General features: G+C 45.4%; 1 protein-coding gene across 1 annotated transcript in view; it reads left to right on the top strand.

Moving 5' to 3' along the window:
• Window positions 1-9372: 9372 nt before the first annotated feature.
• The window catches only part of LOC127486336 (uncharacterized), a 49673-nt gene continuing 42469 nt past the window's right edge, over window positions 9373-16576 (top strand). Inside the window, exon 1 of the mRNA XM_070054816.2 lies at window positions 9373-9713. The gene's annotated coding sequence lies outside the window, so the exon portion shown is untranslated. The remainder of the gene's footprint in view (window positions 9714-16576) is intronic.

Here is a 16576-nt window from a genome sequence, read left to right as displayed (position 1 = left end):
GCTTTTTATGGCCTATGCTATGGATGTTCCCTACTCCTGCTAAAGGGACATTTGTTAGATCTAGCCTGCTAGTACACACTTGTTGAATGTCATGATAATTCACATATATGTGTCCCAGAGAGGTCTCATGGCAAGATGAGTGGAGCATCTTCTACTGCTTTCCCAGGCAATAGCAGAGAGCTGGATCAGAAGTGGAGCAGCTGGGACTCAAACCTGTGCCCATATGGGATGCTGGCACTGCAGGCAGTGGCTTCACCTGCTATGCCACATTGCCAGCCCACTTTTACATAATTTCTATGACATTTAAATCAATAACATATCCATGTTAATATAACAACATTTAGCATGATTTTGTATAACAGAACTTTATATAAACTCCAAAGAGACTAAGTAGCTATTACCTCTATAAGATGAGATGCATATCCTTTGACATATCCAAGGGTCCAGCTAGAAATCTCAAGGTCAAAATGCTCAGAACCTTGATCCTGAGAAATCCTATCAAGAATGCAAAAAGGGCTTTCAAATGTTTGGTCAAAACTTCTCTTGTCATGAACTGTATGGAATCCTCTCTGGATTTGGGGGACCAAAAATTGGGAAGTTCTTACACCCAGGGGGCTGAAGCTCATGGCTCTAAGGCAATCACCATGCTGAAAAATGACTATATTGACTCCTCAGGTACCCTAGTCTCTACTGTGGATAGCATATTGATTAGCAGAGTGCTTTGCTTGCACACTAGAGTTTCTCACCTGATTTCACTCAGATTTAAAAGCTGTAGGAAATCATGGGAGTAGCCATTAGGAGCTTAGGTCTCCAGACATAACCAGTCACTGGGTTCCACATTCCCCTTCCTTCCCACAACTAAGTTCAGCAAAGTCAAAGAAAAAGGGTAGCTTTTTGTATTTCCTTTCTGAAAACATCAATGCTAAAAACATTTAAGTGAGGTCTTCTTTAGAAATTTCAAGTTGGATGGGCCAGCGCTGTGGCTCACTTGGTTAATCCTCTGTCTGCAGTGCTGGCATCCCCTATGGGCACCAGGTTCCAGTCCAGCTCTGCTGTGGCCCAGGAGGGCAGTGGAGGATGGCCCAAGTGCTTGGGCCCCTGAACCCGCATGGGAGGCCAGGAAGAAGCACCTGGCTCCTGGCTTCAGATTGCTGCAGCTCCGGCCATTGGGGCCATTTGTGGAGTGAACCAACAGAAGAAAGACCTTTCTCTCTGTCTATCTCTCTCTCACTGTCTATAACTCTACCTGTCAAATAAAAAAAGAAAAGAAAAGAAAAGAAATTTCAAGTTGGAAAGAACATTTATCCAAGGTCCATGATCAGATAGCTGATTATTTTTAGCATCTTTAAGCAAGAATTGCTAATGAGGTTTTTTTTTTTTTTTTTTTTTTTTTGACAGGCAGAGTGGATAGTGAGAGAGAGACAGAGAGAAAGGTCTTCCTTTTGCCATTGGTTCACACTCCAATGGCCACCACAGCTGGCGCACTGCGGCCAATGCACCGCACTGATCCAAAGGCAGGAGCCAGGTGCTTCTCCTGGTCTCCCATGGGGTGCAGGGCCCAAGCACTTGGGCCATCCTCCACTGCCGTCCCGGGCCACAGCAGAGAGCTGGCCTGGAAGAGGGGCAACTGGGAAAGAATCCTGCACCCCGACCAGGACTAGAACCCAGTGTGCCGGCGCCGCTAGGTGGAGGATTAGCCTAGTGAGCCGCGGCGCTGGCTGTTAATGAGCTTTTAATCTTAGATCACCAAAGTGTTCCAAGTTTCAGTGAAGCACCACAGAATTCAAAGGAAATCTCATCAATCTCTTCCTAGCAGTTTATTTCCTGACAGTCACCTCCCAATAAAAGCAGCCAAAAGAACTTCTAAGATCACAGACACACATTAATGGAGCCACATTCCAAGTCCATGTTTATAAATTAGCTTTTAAATGGTCGGGGATTGGGGTAGTAATCTTAAATCTCCATGCACAAGTCCACAAAACAAGACAAGCTGTGTGCCAAGAAAGAGGAGAGAGAGCATGGAGCCACAGGTGGGCCAGGTTTATTCAGAAGGTTGATTCACTCCAAGGTGAATGCATGGCAGAGAGTTCCCAGCAAACACAGCAAAGAGAGAACCCCCTGTCTTACAGACTGGTGCTTTATATAGCACAAAGTGGTGGGAAGGAGCTTGGAGGTCTGAGCTAAAGCAGGGCTGCTGAGATAGAGAAGAGCTTGGGCTAGACTTAAAGGTCCTTTGAGGTCACAGTGTGAGCTGGGAGGGGTTTGGGCTGAGGCTGGACTCTGAGGCTGAGCGCTGAGATAGCGGGAGACAGCTTGGGAGGAGTGGGGGAGATCTCAGGCTGATAGCAGAGTTTTCACATGGTCTTGTGTCCAAAAGTTGAGGCAGGGCCAGGCTGGTCAAGGTGGGGGTGGGGGGGGAGAGGCTGCATTAGCAAGACAGAGAAACAGGGGACTGCTTGTTGTGTAGGTGAGAGGTCAACATGGACATAAGGATTTTTGTCCTTTCTCCATCACTGTGTATGACAAAGTCAGAATAAAGCAGACTTTGGTGGGAAATTTCTGATATAAATTCTATAATAAAATTTAGCCAATCACAATCTTTTAAAAGCAGTTTGGATAGATTTCTGTGGGTGATCCCATGGGACTGCCTGCTCTGCCCATGCAGGAGGTTGAGAGGGCATGGTGCGCTATGCCTCCCAGGAGGGACCCCACAGCCTGGCTGCTGGCAGGTGGCAGGAGCTCCAGGCCCATTTCCTCCATCCCCTCTTCATGTTGGAAGCCTTGTGGCTGTGCTTTTGTGGTTCATAAACAGAGAGCTGATAAGCAACTCCCAGACGAGGGCTGGTTGCACAAAGGAGCCCAGGGGCCTATGTGTGCTACGTGACCTATAAGTCAATTAGTTAGAGGCCTTTTGGCATGCTGCCCTTCTGCTCTATAGACTTGCTGTTGCCACCCAAGGTTTTTTCTTCCCCTCTTCCCCTCTTAATTCTGAGCCTGATTGCTAAAAAACAGACAGGCTCATCAGGCCTGTCTCCAGTGTTTTCTTGTGGAGAGATGCTGTTGCTCTTCCAGCCCAACAGCTGAGGGTCTCACACAAAGAGACCACAGATGTCAGCCTTTAGATAATGGGATTCATGTTTGGCTGCCTTTCAGCTGGGAACCTGAGGAAATGTCTAGCAAGGGTAAATGCCATAGGAGTTGTCAGAGACCTAGTAGAGAAAATGATGTGCACCACCAAAGGCAAAATCCAGCTCTAATGACAGAACTCCCAATCCCCAATGTGGGGCCACACATTTAGCATCTTTCAAGTCAGCAAGGAGTACTTACATTTTGCAAGAACTCTCAGTCAAGTCTCAAGCTATGTGCATGCCTATATTTGTTTTAAGCAAATATCATTTGTTGGCCATTTGTAGGAAAGACAAGCAGAATATTAGCCACATTAGGCCCTTTATTCACAGGTTCCAACATCATTACTACCACCAATTCAGATTTAAGAAGAGGTCAATTGCTAACCTTGGGTGTGCATCTTGGGGAAGGGGCAAAGGAGATGCTGTGTTTCCTGTCTCTTTGCTCATTTTCTAGCCTGCAAACCTTTCTTCTTCTCTAGTAGCCCCAGGTAAGAAATCAGCCTGCTTCACTTGCTCATAGGTCATTCTTGAAAATCCCATGGCCCACTCTCCCTCTGTCAGACCCTCGTTCATATCAGACATGTGAGTAAATACATGGGACAGCACCCAACATTGCACATATGGTTGTCATTATGACCCACAACCTGCATACATTAGCCAGAATCTCATCTGGTGGTCTCTCAGCATCACCCACCCAGGCTGTTGCACTCAACTCGGGCTCATCTATGTTCAGAGGAGCATAACAGGAAGGACATGTAGTCAGGAGGCCACCCTGCCTTGCAGGACTACCCCTGCCACATCACCTTCTGAAAATATTGTTGCTATGGCAACTTTCCAACCTTGAGGCCAGTGCTTCATACTTCCTCTGACTGTAGGTCTATACACATCCCTTGGCCTCATCAGGCACTCCAGGAGCAGATGCGCTCTATGCATACTGCAATGCTGGCCAGGCAGAGGCAGGATTAGCTCAAACCACTGCCACCAGTCATCTCTGATGTGTCAACAGCTGCAGCCAGTACCACGAGGCCACAGCTCACAGCACATCTGTGACCATCCTTCTCTGTGGGCAGCTGTGTGATGTGGCAAGCCTCCGAGTCTTCTGCTGGATCCTTTAACCAATGGGCTCTAGAGGGGCTGGGCTTTCCCTCCCCAAATGTTTTCTACACTGTCAAGACAGTGCCTGCCCAACTCTGGTCTTAGGGGATTTGTCATTGTTAGAGCATGCACTCAAGAGGTGGGTGGCTGGGCACTTCTGAAGTGTGAACAGGATTTTTTCTCTCTTTTTTCTCTTTTTTTCTGCTTTGTAAGGAGGACTCTATGGTTGAGCATGACCAAAGTCCCTGCCTCAGTTTTCTCACCTTCAAGTACACCCATGATGCGAGAACAGATTCATGAGTCTTCCATTTACATGATACCTCAAGATTCTGTTCATTCAGCCATTCACATTCACATGTGCCCTGTGATGTGGGGCTATGGGAGGTCTGGTGGCTTGAGAGGTTTATGCTAAGAAGACAAGGCCAGAAAAGAGCCTTCCTATGAAAGAGGGAATCTCAGGGTTAAAAATATTCTGGCTTCAAATGTGGGGAGCTCCCACAGTCCCCTCAGCCAAAGCCAGAGATGATTTTCTCTTCCTTGGTTATGCCTCTCTGCAAAGACATGGGCACTAGGATAGAAGTTGGGAGATCCCAGCCTAGTCCAGGTTAATTGACAGCCTGCCAGTCAAGATCCATGTGCTGATCCCAGCTTTAGTTACCAAGCTTCTACCTACCATCTGCCTATTTTCATTTCATACAATGTTGTCATTTCTGGGCTCTGCTACCTCTGAGATCTGACTCTTTTTTTAAAAAAAGATTTATTTATTTATTTGAAAGTCAGAGTTACACAGAGATAGAAGGAGAGGCAGAGAGAGAAGAGGTCTTCCATACACTGGTTCACTTCACAGTTGGTGGCTGCAATAGGCAGAGCTGCACCGCTTAGAACCCAGGAGCCAGGAGATTCCTCCAGGTCTTCCCATGAGGATGCAGGGGCCTAAGGGCTTGTGCCATCTGCTTTCCCAGTCCACAGCAGAGAGCTGGATCAGAAGTGGAGCAGCTGGGAATTGAACCAGTGCCCATATGGGATGCTGGCACTGCTGGGGGTGGCTTTACCCTCTACACCACAATGCCAGCCCTGAGATCTGACCTTAACCTGGTGGTTCCTGCCTTATGGGCATGGCATCCACAAATGATGTAGGTGATTGTATTGTGCACCTACAACTTTTGTCACATTGTTTTTAATTATCTATGTCCTTGTCATCCATCTACCAGGACTGAAATTGCCTTTAGGGTAATCATGATATTCACATTATTCATGTTGCATCAATTATACCCCAGGAGAGTACCAGGCATAATGCAGACAAGTCACCCCTGTCTCCATTCATCCTCGGCTCCTCATTCCCACAGTGCTAGGGGCTCTTGCTCTTCTCCTCCTCCTCCACCCTTTCCTCTGCACAGCTACCACCACCATGAGTCCCTCACACACCTTGCTCCTATACTCCCTCTGACCCCATACGCTCTCCAGTTCCAGTGGATCCAAACAGGATGACATATCAAGTGTGGAGGATTAGTTGTACTCATGAAGCAAAGCTACAGTGCTCCCCTATCACTAAGTGAATTGTGGATGTTGGACTTGAAAGCTCTGATTCTTGTGCTCAGTTCTATGGTCCTAGAACAACTGAGAGTATGACAGAAATTAAGGAGATGCCTGCCTGCATATTACATTCAGTTAGGAGCCACAGAGCTCTGCAGCATTGTTGTTGGAGCCCTTTCCATTTATCCACTGCTCAAACCTATTGTTTTCTTTTCTGCTTTGTGTCCATCCACTCATATCAGAGTAGCCAGGACAGAGTGAGTTTTTATGAGTCAGGATGGTGAGCCAGTGGCTAGACACCTTACTTGGACTTTATAATGTGCATTTTGGCTATTCTAGGAAATTGTTTTTGAAAAGATTTATTTATTGATTTGAAATAGTTACACAGAGAGAGAAGGAGAGGAAGAAAGAGAGGGAAAGTCCTCCATCCGTTGGTTCATTCCCAATTGGCTGCAATGGCCAGAGCTGTGTCAATCTGAAGCCAGGAGTCAGGAGCCACTTCCAGGTCTCCCACATGGGTGCGGGAGCCCAAGGCCTTGGGCCATCTTCTACTGCTTTCCCAGGCCATAGCAGAGAGCTGGATCAGAAGTGGAGCAGCCAGGACTTGAACCGATGCCCATATGGGATGCCACACTGCAGGTGGCAGCTTTACCCACTATGCCATAGTGCCGGCCCCTCTCTAGGGAAATTTTTTTTACTTCTTTCCTGCTTAATTGTGCTTTAGTTACCTAAGGTTGGTGAATATATAAATTGTGAATTAGCGAGGTATTCCAAATTTAGCTTTGAATTATATGATTTTGTGGTTTTTTTAACTTAACTTTTTTATAAATATTGACCATTACTACTCTTTTTAAAAATATTTATTCATTTATTTATTTATTTATTTGAAAATCAGAGTTACACAGAGAGAGGGGAGGCAGAGAGAGAGAGAGAGAGCTCTTCTATCTGATGGTTCACTCTCCAATTGGCCACAATGGCCAGAGGTGTTCTGATTTGAAACCAGCAGCCAGGAGCCTCCTCCAGGTCTCCCATGTGGGTGCAGGGGAGCAAGTATCCTCTACTGCTTTCCCAGGCCACAGCAGAGAGCTGCATTGAAAGTGGAGCAGCCAGGTTTCGAATAGGGGCCCATATGGGATGTTAACTTGCTGCGCCAAACTTGCTGTGCCACAGCGCAAGCCCCTGAATTTTACTTTTTTCTTTAGACCTTTCTTATAGACACGGATTATGTCTTCTAGTCTCTAAGTAACTGCATCATAATGAGGACCATTGTAGATTGTAGCAGTTAAAAATATTTGGCTTGATGATCAACATAAGGCTTATAGATAGTAGCTACCCATGAGATTGTGTGCTGGATTTAGGGGAAGTTTATGTCAGTTGCAGGTAGCCTTTTATTACTGATGAACATGAATGTACTGAGAACTCCTTGTCCATTAAATAATAAAATCCAAATGAAGATTTACACATGAGTTCCCTCCTGCCTTCATCTACCACTGAAATCCTGTTGTTTCTGCCGTTTGGATCTCCCTGTAATCTGTTGCCTCTTCTTCATTCCCACTACCACCATACCTTGGTTCAGGTCCTACTAAATTACCATTGATATACTTTTTAATTGACCTCTCTGCTTTTTGTTTTTCTTACCTTTGTGTCAAAAACCTCTTAGTTCATCCCAACTTTTTCTGATTGCTCAGGTTCTCTTGCTCCAATATCTAGGAAAATCATGTTGCTGGTAGTTCTTTCAACACACCACACAAAAGAATGCTCAGTAAATGCTTACTAAATAGTGAATGGAATGCCTTACAAAGCTAGGGTGAACATTTAACCTGCTTGGCCCTGGATGGTTTCTGCTTATACATTTCAGCCCTGTGTCATTATTAATATGTCTCTTTTATTATCAAAGTTGTCTCTGAGCAACAAATTATACATTCATCTAATTGTGTCTGTTATCAAATAGATATCTATTTCATTGTCTCTTCAACTAGGTAGTTATTGGGGATCAAAAATTGTATTTGTTTAATTTTTATAGCCTCATTTATTCATTCAACTAACAGAATGACTATCAAGATGCTGAGTTTTAATGTCAAAGCAAACATGTTTCTTGCCCTCCTGAATTTTCAATCTGGCAAGAAAAAGCAGTCTACACAAAGAATATTGCCTGACATAATAAACATTAGTGTGAAATGAATGGATCCATTTAAGCATTCCTAATCCAGCAATTCTAATCCCATGAATTATAATTTTCAGAAGTAATCACAAATAGAACTCCATGTCATCCTGCTTCCATTTACATTTCTACTTAAAATCTTAAAAATCAAACACCACACATATACCTAAGAATGCATAATATTTACACTATCTTGATATTAAACTTGAGAAAAATAACCATACAGCAATTAGCAACTTTGAACCTCCTTTCTTTTTTAGATAAGTTATAATCCTATGTGTTTCTCTACAGTGAAGATTAGGATTGTAGATACTCCTCCTCTCCCTCACTTTTTATTTTAGAGATGAGAAATCTTGGGTTTTAGAAACTGAGCCCCAAGATAAAATAAATATTTCTTTTTTTAAAGAAGATTTTTTTTATTTGAAAGGCTGAGTTACAGAGAGGCAGAGGCAGAGAGAGAGAGAGAAGTCTTCCATCCACTTGTTCACTCCCCAAATGGCTGCAATAGCCATAGTTAAGCTGATCCAAAGCCAGGAGCCAGGAAATTCTGGGTCTCTGATGTGGATGCAGGGTCCCAGGCATTCAGGCCATCTTCTACTGCTTTCCCAGGCTAGAGCAGAAAGCTGGATTGGAAGTGGAGCAGCAGGGACTTGAACCAGCCCCTATAAAGAATGTCGGTGCTGAAGGTAGAGGCTTAGCCCACTATGCCACAGTGCTGGTCCCGAAAGATTTCTTAAACCAATATTTCACTTTGGCCTTTAACCTAGACTTTTTTACCATACTTCCATGGGCAAATTTAATTCGAATCTCTTTCCACCTCAGCTTTCTCTTTGTAAATTGAGAATACGGTCTCCAGAATTAACCTGAGGTATAATTGATACAAAGTAAGGCATTTACTCTGTTAATCTGGCCCCTAGAAGATACTTGGCAATGTTAGTCCTGTATCCAGTTCTCTTTTTTTCTTTTTTTTTTTTTTTGTACTTGGTGAATTAGAGGGTGGTGTAAAATACTTTGAAAAGAACCACAAATAAAAGACACAAGTAAAAATTGTATTCTCAAATCTAGATGTTAAACTGTGCCGTGTACACCTGTGCTGAGAGTTACATTGAAATCCTTGTCATGGGTTACTTGAGAGAAGCTGTCCAGGAATAAAGCAGCAGGGGATTTTCCTGGGGGAAACAGCATGTGTGAGGGAACCGGGATTTGGGACTCAGCAGCAGTGGCTGTCACTTCTTAAGATTTTGTTCAAGAAAGGAAGAACAGCAGCTGACCCTCGAGATCTGGGGTGGGAAGGAAGGGAAGGAGGGATGGAAACAAAAGCAAACACCCTCTGGTTCCCAGCCTGTCTCCACCCACCCCATACTGAAGTCCTAGGAGAGGGCCAGTAAGTCTATCTAGGAATGCCCTGGCCTGGATACCATTTCCCAGAGTCACCTGGTGCTCTAACATTTTCCGTGCTCTGAGCGCCTGTGCGTGTGCATGTGGGAGAACGTACGCATGCGCGTGCCTTTCCCTGTGGCCCGGGGGTTGAGAACAGAGGAAGTTCATTTACTGATCAGAGTGTGCCCTGAGAGGCCGCACTGCTCGTTCTCCCACATTCCCTGGGGAGTCTTGCTCTGCAAGTGCAATTGCAGGCGGTTCGGGAGCACACACCCCAGACCTGCCGCCCGCTGCTTCTGTGCCTCTGCATCTGCCACCGTGGGCCCCAAGTTCCAGCGACTTCTCCTGTCCCACACTTTCCGCTTTGCTCTCCAGCTGTCCTGAAGAAAGGGGACGTGCTCCCGAGAGTTTCCACGGCAAGTATGGAGAACAGGAAGGGGCATCTATGCGTGTGTGGGAGAGAGTGGGTGCGATGGCGGGTAGCGGCTCCCAGACATTGATCACTTGGTTCTCAGTGATCCTGGGAGCGTCTCTGGCAGAGTCAAGGCTGGAACCCAGGTGTTGTGTCTCCCACCGCCGCTTCCCAGTCTCCCGATGCACGGCCAGTCCCACGGGCTGCCTCGCTCAAATTCTCCTTACAGTACACTGGACGAGGGACAGCACAAGCAGGGCAGTTGAGAGCATGGCAAAGGAAGGAGTCCCATTCCCTAGATTTAAATTAGCCCAGTTCTCATTTAGGGTGGGTCAGAGAATGCCTTCTGGCTGGGCTTCCAGCAATACCCCATGGTTGTTCCAGCTGGGTGGGGCCCAGTGGCCCTCAGCTGGGAGCCTGAGGCAGCAGAGAGGTGGAGATGGAAGATCAGAGTAGGATCTGGCTCCTGGCCCCCAGGCTGGACCCTGTGGACACATCTGACAGCCAGGGCGCTATGAGTTTGGCTGTATTTCCCAGCGGCAATGTGAAGCTTGTGCAGTAGCTTAGTAGATTGATCTCTCCTCCGTGTTTAATTAACAGACTCTTTTTCAATCTGGAGCTTGAGGCCATGGAAATGTAGCTGATTTATTTTCCTGCTTTTCGATTTCTGTCTTCAACCCTTTTTTCTTATGTTATTAGGGATGTCAACTATTATTACCTGCTGCTAATCCCTTTGCAAAGTGAGAAGTGAACTGAAATTAATGCAAGTCTACCGTGTGAGTTAATAATGAGCTACTTTAATATGGATTTTCATAAAATGGAGAGCTATGAAGACATAAATACAGAAAAGTAGCAATTTTTCTCTTCTAGTTCTTTAAAGTGACTCAATGCTCCACCAAGCTGATTATCTTATGGTCCATATGGTTTTAATTAAGAGGGTCAGTTACTTTTTAATTTATTTATTTATTTATTTGAAAGGCAGAGTTACAGAGAAGCAAAGGCACAGAGAGATAGAGAGGTCTCCCATCTGCTGGTTCACTCCCTAGATGGTCACAATGGCCAGAAGTGCATGGAAGTCAGGAGCCAGGAAATTCTTCCAAGTCTCCCACACAGATGCAGGGGACCAAGCATTTGGGCCATCTTCCACTGTTTTCCCAGGCCATAGCAGAGAGCTGGATCAGAAAGTGGAGCAGCCAGGTCTCGAACCAGCACCCTTATGGTTTTACCTGCTCAGCCACAACACCAGCTTCAAATTACTTTTCTTATTCTGAGTTCTGTGTTTAACCCCATGCCATTTTCAACATGGGAGGATATTAATGACAGATTTTCATAATGACTGTGGTCTATGGAAGCTTTTATACAAGGTGTTAATGTGAGGAGGGGTAAGGAAGAAAAGAGAAAATATGCTCCCCTCCCCCCACAGAGATAGTATACTATACTTTTACTATACACAGTATAGTAAAAGATGTGGCTTTGGGCTGGCACTGTGACTCAGTATGTTAATCTTCTGCCTGTGGTGCCAGCATCCCATATGGGCACCCTTTGAGTCCCAGCTGCTCCTCCTCTGATCCATCTCTCTGCTATGGCCTGGGAAGGCATGTGGGAGGTCTCCATGTGGGAGACCCAGAAGAAGCTCCTGGCTCCTGGCTTTAGATTAATGCAGTTCTTCTGGCCATTTTGGCCAACTGGGGAGTGAACCAGCAGAAGGAAGACCTTTCTGTCTGTCTCAATATCTGTATTTCTACCTCTCAAATAAATAAATAAAACATCTTAAAAAAAAAAAAAAGAGACATGTGGCCCTAAAAACTATTGCTATAGACTAACTTTCAGTATAATGAAGTTATCACTTGATTAACTGAGTGGTTCATAGATTCTGTTAGAGTCCTGTTGTCACCAGATTATTAATCTGTGAAACTCATTTAGCATAGTAAGGTTACCTAGGAAGTAAAAATAGAAAGTGAATCCTGGATAGATGTTGTTAGGGTAACAACATCTTCCTCTGAAACCCAGTGTGTTTTTGAACTTTTCTCCCATGTACTCCCTAACACAGTGCTTGCGAGTGGACAGGCAGTTACGTGTTTCTGCTGAAAAGAGCTGCTTCACACCCAGGAAACAACTGTAAGACACTTTCTCAGCAACTATGTTGTGTGTACATTAATATGAACTTGAAAGGGCCGGCGCCGCGGCTCACTAGGCTAATCCTCCGCCTAGCGGCGCCGGCACACCGGGTTCTAGTCCCGGTCGGGGTGCCGGATTCTGTCCCGGTTGCCCCTCTTCCAGGCCAGCTCTCTGCTGTGGCCAGGGAGTGCAGTGGAGGATGGCCCAGGTGCTTGGGCCCTGCACCCCATGGGAGACCAGGAAAAGCACCTGGCTCCTGGCTCCTGCCATCGGATCAGTGCGGTGCACCGGCCACAGCGCACCAGCCGTGGCAGCCATTGGAGGGTGAACCAACGGCAAAGGAAGACCTTTCTCTCTGTCTCTCTCTCTCACTGTCCACTCTGCCTGTCAAAAAAAAAAAAAAATGAACTTGAAAACAGCCAAGAACAGGATTCCTGGACTACTCAGGCTAACTCACTGTCCTTGGCACATCATTCCCTGCTCTGTTATAAGTTTCTGGCAAGTTCTTTAAAATTTTTAGGAGAGATATGTTTCACACAAGAGACATAATCTGGTAATGTAGCAGTGATGTCTTTAAGGAAAAGTGCCTTATGAGGAAGCAGTCTGATGGTGTCCATTCATTTTCCCATTTTTTTTTTTTTTCTGACAGGCAGAGTTAGACAGTGAGAGAGAGAGACAGACAGAAAGGTCTTCCTTCCATTGGTTCACCCCCCAAATGGCCGCTACGGCTGGCACGCTGCACTGATCCAAAGCCAGGAGCCAGGTGCTTCTCCTGGTCTCCAATGCGGGTGGAGGGCCCAAGCACTTGGGCATCCTCCACTGCCTTCCTGGGCCACAGCAGAAAGCTGGACTGGAAGAGGAGCAACTGGGACAGGACTGGCGCCCCAACTGGGACTAGAACCTGGAGTACTGGCACCACAGGCAGAGGATTAGCCTAGTGAGCCATGGCTCCAGCCCATTCATCTCCCCATTAATAACTTTCATTGATGTCTACCACAGGGTGGCAGAAGGCAATCATCCTTCTGAATTGCATCAAGCCAGGAGGATTCATCTACAGTTTATCTGAGCTTTCTTTGTATGAGGAAATAACCAAAATACTACATTGTATACAGTGTATTTTCTTTTAGATTAATTTTATTTACTTGAAAGGCAGATTTACAGAGAGATTGAAAGAGAGGTCTTCCATCTGTTGGTTCACTCCTCAAATGGCCACAATGACTTGGGCTGAGCCAGGTGAACCCAGGAGCTTGGAGCTTCTTCTGGTTCTCACACTTGATTTCAGGGGCCCAAACACTTGGGCCATCATCCTCTGCTTTCCCAGGTGAATTAGTAGGGAGCTATATTGGAAATGGAGCAGCCACATCTTGAACCAGTGCCCATGTGGGGTGCTGGCACTGCCAGGGTCTGCTTAACTTACTATACCAGTCCCATGTGCATTTTTTCAATGGGGGAGGGATTAATTTTTTTCTAATATGACTCTCAAAATAAAGATTATAATGTGTAGTAGATGATGATTTTGGTTATTTTTGAGTTTCCTTAAATTTCTATATTTTTGAAGTTAATGAGTACTAGTAGTTATCTTTTTAAAAAGATTTATTTATTTTACTTGAAAGTCAGAGTTACAGAGAGGAGAGGCAGAGAGAGAGAAGTCTTCATCTGCTGGTTCACTCCCCAGTTGGCTTCAGTGGTTGGAGCTGTGCCGATCCAAAGCCAGGAGCCAGAGCTTCTTCTGTGTAGTAGTTATGTTATCCTTGCTTTGGATAAACAAACTCTCTCCCATCCCTCAGTTAAAATGCTTTTTAAAATAGGTTTATTTTGAGGGCTGGCATTGTGGCATGGCAGGTGAGGCTGCCACCTACAGTGCTGCCATCTCATATGGGTGCTTGTTTGAGATCCAGCTTTCTGCCATAGCCTGGGAAAGCAGTGAAAGATGGCCCAAGTTCTTGGGTTCTGCACCCGCATGGGAGACCTGACAGAAGCTTCTGGCTCCTGGCTTCAAGTAAATCCAGCTCTGGCCATTGCAGCCATTTTCAGAGTGAATCAGTGCATGGAAGACTTTTCTCTGTGCCCTGACTCTCTGTAACTCTGCCTTTTAAATAAATAAATAAATTTTTACATGCTTCACCATGGAGCTGGCCCTAAGACCTAACAGGTTTTCTGGGTGCTTATCCTGGGGTTGGTTCACTTTGAGCACTAAGCACAGTTATTCTGTGTGACTGAATATTTCATGTTCCTTCTTACGGAAAAGTTTTTCTCATGTTCTGAGTGATTGGGCTACATATGCCCATAGTGGAAACTAAAACTTAATTTGGCATTTGAACACCCAGAGTGCTGATTCCTGTAATCTTCTGAATTTAATCAGAAAATATGTTTTGAAACATTTGGTTTATGGGTAGGCAGGGCAGTTTTCCTGGATCCCTGTGAGAATTGATGAACTGATGGTGTGTTTCTACCCCATGTTATATTCTGAAATTACTTCCTTTTATTTTCTTAAAATAACTATATTTGAAATTTGCTCCTGCCTTCTGAAATGTTTGTGCTTCTGTCCTCTTTGTAACCATGGACATGAGTAGACCTTTTCCTTCCCTTTATGATGCTACAAGAGCAATGGGACATTGTAGCTCTCTCCCCTGGCAGCACATCTCCCTCAGTACATCTCTTTGAGTTAGACCCTGGGTTAACTTGGCTGCACAAAAGGCATATACCTAAACCCAGTGTACCTAATGAATGAAAGTCATCATAAAGTCAATATGCCTTGTAAACCTCTCATCTCTTGTTTTGAAATGTGTTTTGAATGTGTCTTTTATGTCAGTGTCTGTAAGCCAGAGATTTCCCACTTAAGGCAGAAGGCTGCTGAGGGACAGCACAACTGTAGCTTTGCTCTGTTACTTTACTGTGGACACTCTCTCACCCTTTCTCTTTATTTTATTAAGATTTAAAATTTTTATTTTAAAGGCAGAGTTACAGAGAAAGAGGCAGAGACAGAAAGATGGGGATCTTGCATCTGCTGGTTCACTCAAGAGACTGCAATGAATAATGCTGGCCCAGGCTGGAGGTCCAACCCAGTGTCCCATGTTGGTGCAAGGACCCAAGTACTTGTGCCATCTTTTTCTGCTTCCCCAGTTGTGTTAGCAGGGAGCTGGATCAGAAGTGGAACAGCTGTGATTCAAACTGGCACTCATGGGGCTGGCATTGTGGCACAATGGGGAAAGCCACCATCTGCAATGCCAGCTTCCCAGATGAGCAGTAGTTCATGTCCCAGTTGCTCCACTTCTAAACTAGCTCCCTGCTGATGGCCTGAGAAAAGCAGCAGAGGATGACTCAAGTGTTTGGGCCATTGTAACCCATGTGTGAGACCCGGATGAAGTGCCTGGCTCTTGGTTTCTGTGTGGTTCAGCCCTGGCCATTGCAGCCATGTCAGATGGCAGATCTCTCTCTTTTTTAGCATTTATTTATTTATTTGCAAGGCAGAGATAGAGAAAGGAAGAGAATGAGAAAGAGATTTTCCATCTGCTCGTCTACTCCCTAGATGGCTACAATGACCAGAACTGGGCCAGGCCCAAGCCAGGCACCAAGAGCTTCATTCAGGTCTCCCACTTGGGTGGCAAGGACCCAGGTATTGGGCCATCTTCTACTTTTCCAGGGCCATTGGAAGAGAGCTGGATCAGAAGTGGAGCAACCAGGACATGAACTGGTGCCTATACCAGATGCCAGCACTGTAGGCAGCAGCTTTACCTGCTAATCCACAATGCCATCCCATCTGACTCTCCCTCCTCTCTATAACTCTGACATTTTTTTTAAGATTTATTTTATTTATTTGACAGAGTTACTGATAGAGATAGAGACAGATAGAGAGGTCTTCAGTCTGCTGGATCACTCCCCAAATGGCCGCAGTGGCCAGATCTGAGCTGATCTGAAGCCAGGAGCCAGTAGCTCCTTCCAGATCTCCATGTGGATATATGGCCAAGGACTTGGGCCATACTGTGCCACTTTCCCAAGCACATTAGCAGGCAGCTGGATTGGAAGTGGAGCAGCCAAGACCTGAACCAGGGACCATATGGAATGCAGCCCAGGGCCTCAATCAGCTGTGCCACAGCACTGGTCCCCAAAACTCTGACTTTCAAATAAATCAATCTTTTTTAAAGGGTGGACACACATATTGGATCCCAGCATTTTATTTTGTGGTGGCTTAATCCACTGTGCCACAAAGCCAGCCCCACCCTTTATCCTTCTGATGACTGTGTGTCAAGATCTTGGTGATATCTGCTGAACAACTGTTGGTATTAGGTTAAACTCTTCTGTTTTATTTTGGTTCTCATTTGTTGAGTTTATTTTGGCTGCCACTTTTGGGTAGCAAGCTGTGATGTCATCAGTGGCTAAAGCTGCCATGTGTTAGGCTGGCATGGATTCTACTATTCCATTTCTTCAAATAGAAGTGGAAAATGAAATCCAGTGTCCCTCTCTCCCATCCCTCATTTAAAATGCTTTTTAAAATAGGCTTATTTTGAGGACTGGCATTGTGGCATGGCAGGTGAGGCTGCCACCTACAGTGCTGCCATCAAGCTTCCTTTCTTCTCACGTAACAGACCCAGCTGGTCTCTGTGTTTCTCATTTTAGCCCTAAACTATACCAGATTCCTAGAGCAGAAGGAAGCTTATTTTTCAAGGCAGAATTCATAGATGTGGTTGTCCATTCACCTCTGAGAATTAAAGCCATCACTCTGCTTTTTGACTGGTTTTCAGTCTGTGG

The sequence above is a fragment of the Oryctolagus cuniculus genome, chromosome 12 (assembly GCF_051225735.1).
Source record: "Oryctolagus cuniculus isolate XC-2025 breed Fujian yellow rabbit chromosome 12, ASM5122573v1, whole genome shotgun sequence".
In the NCBI taxonomy this organism is placed as follows: Eukaryota; Metazoa; Chordata; class Mammalia; order Lagomorpha; family Leporidae; genus Oryctolagus; species Oryctolagus cuniculus.
Note: the sequence above shows the minus strand (reverse complement) of the source record. Positions and strands in the feature narration are given on the sequence as shown.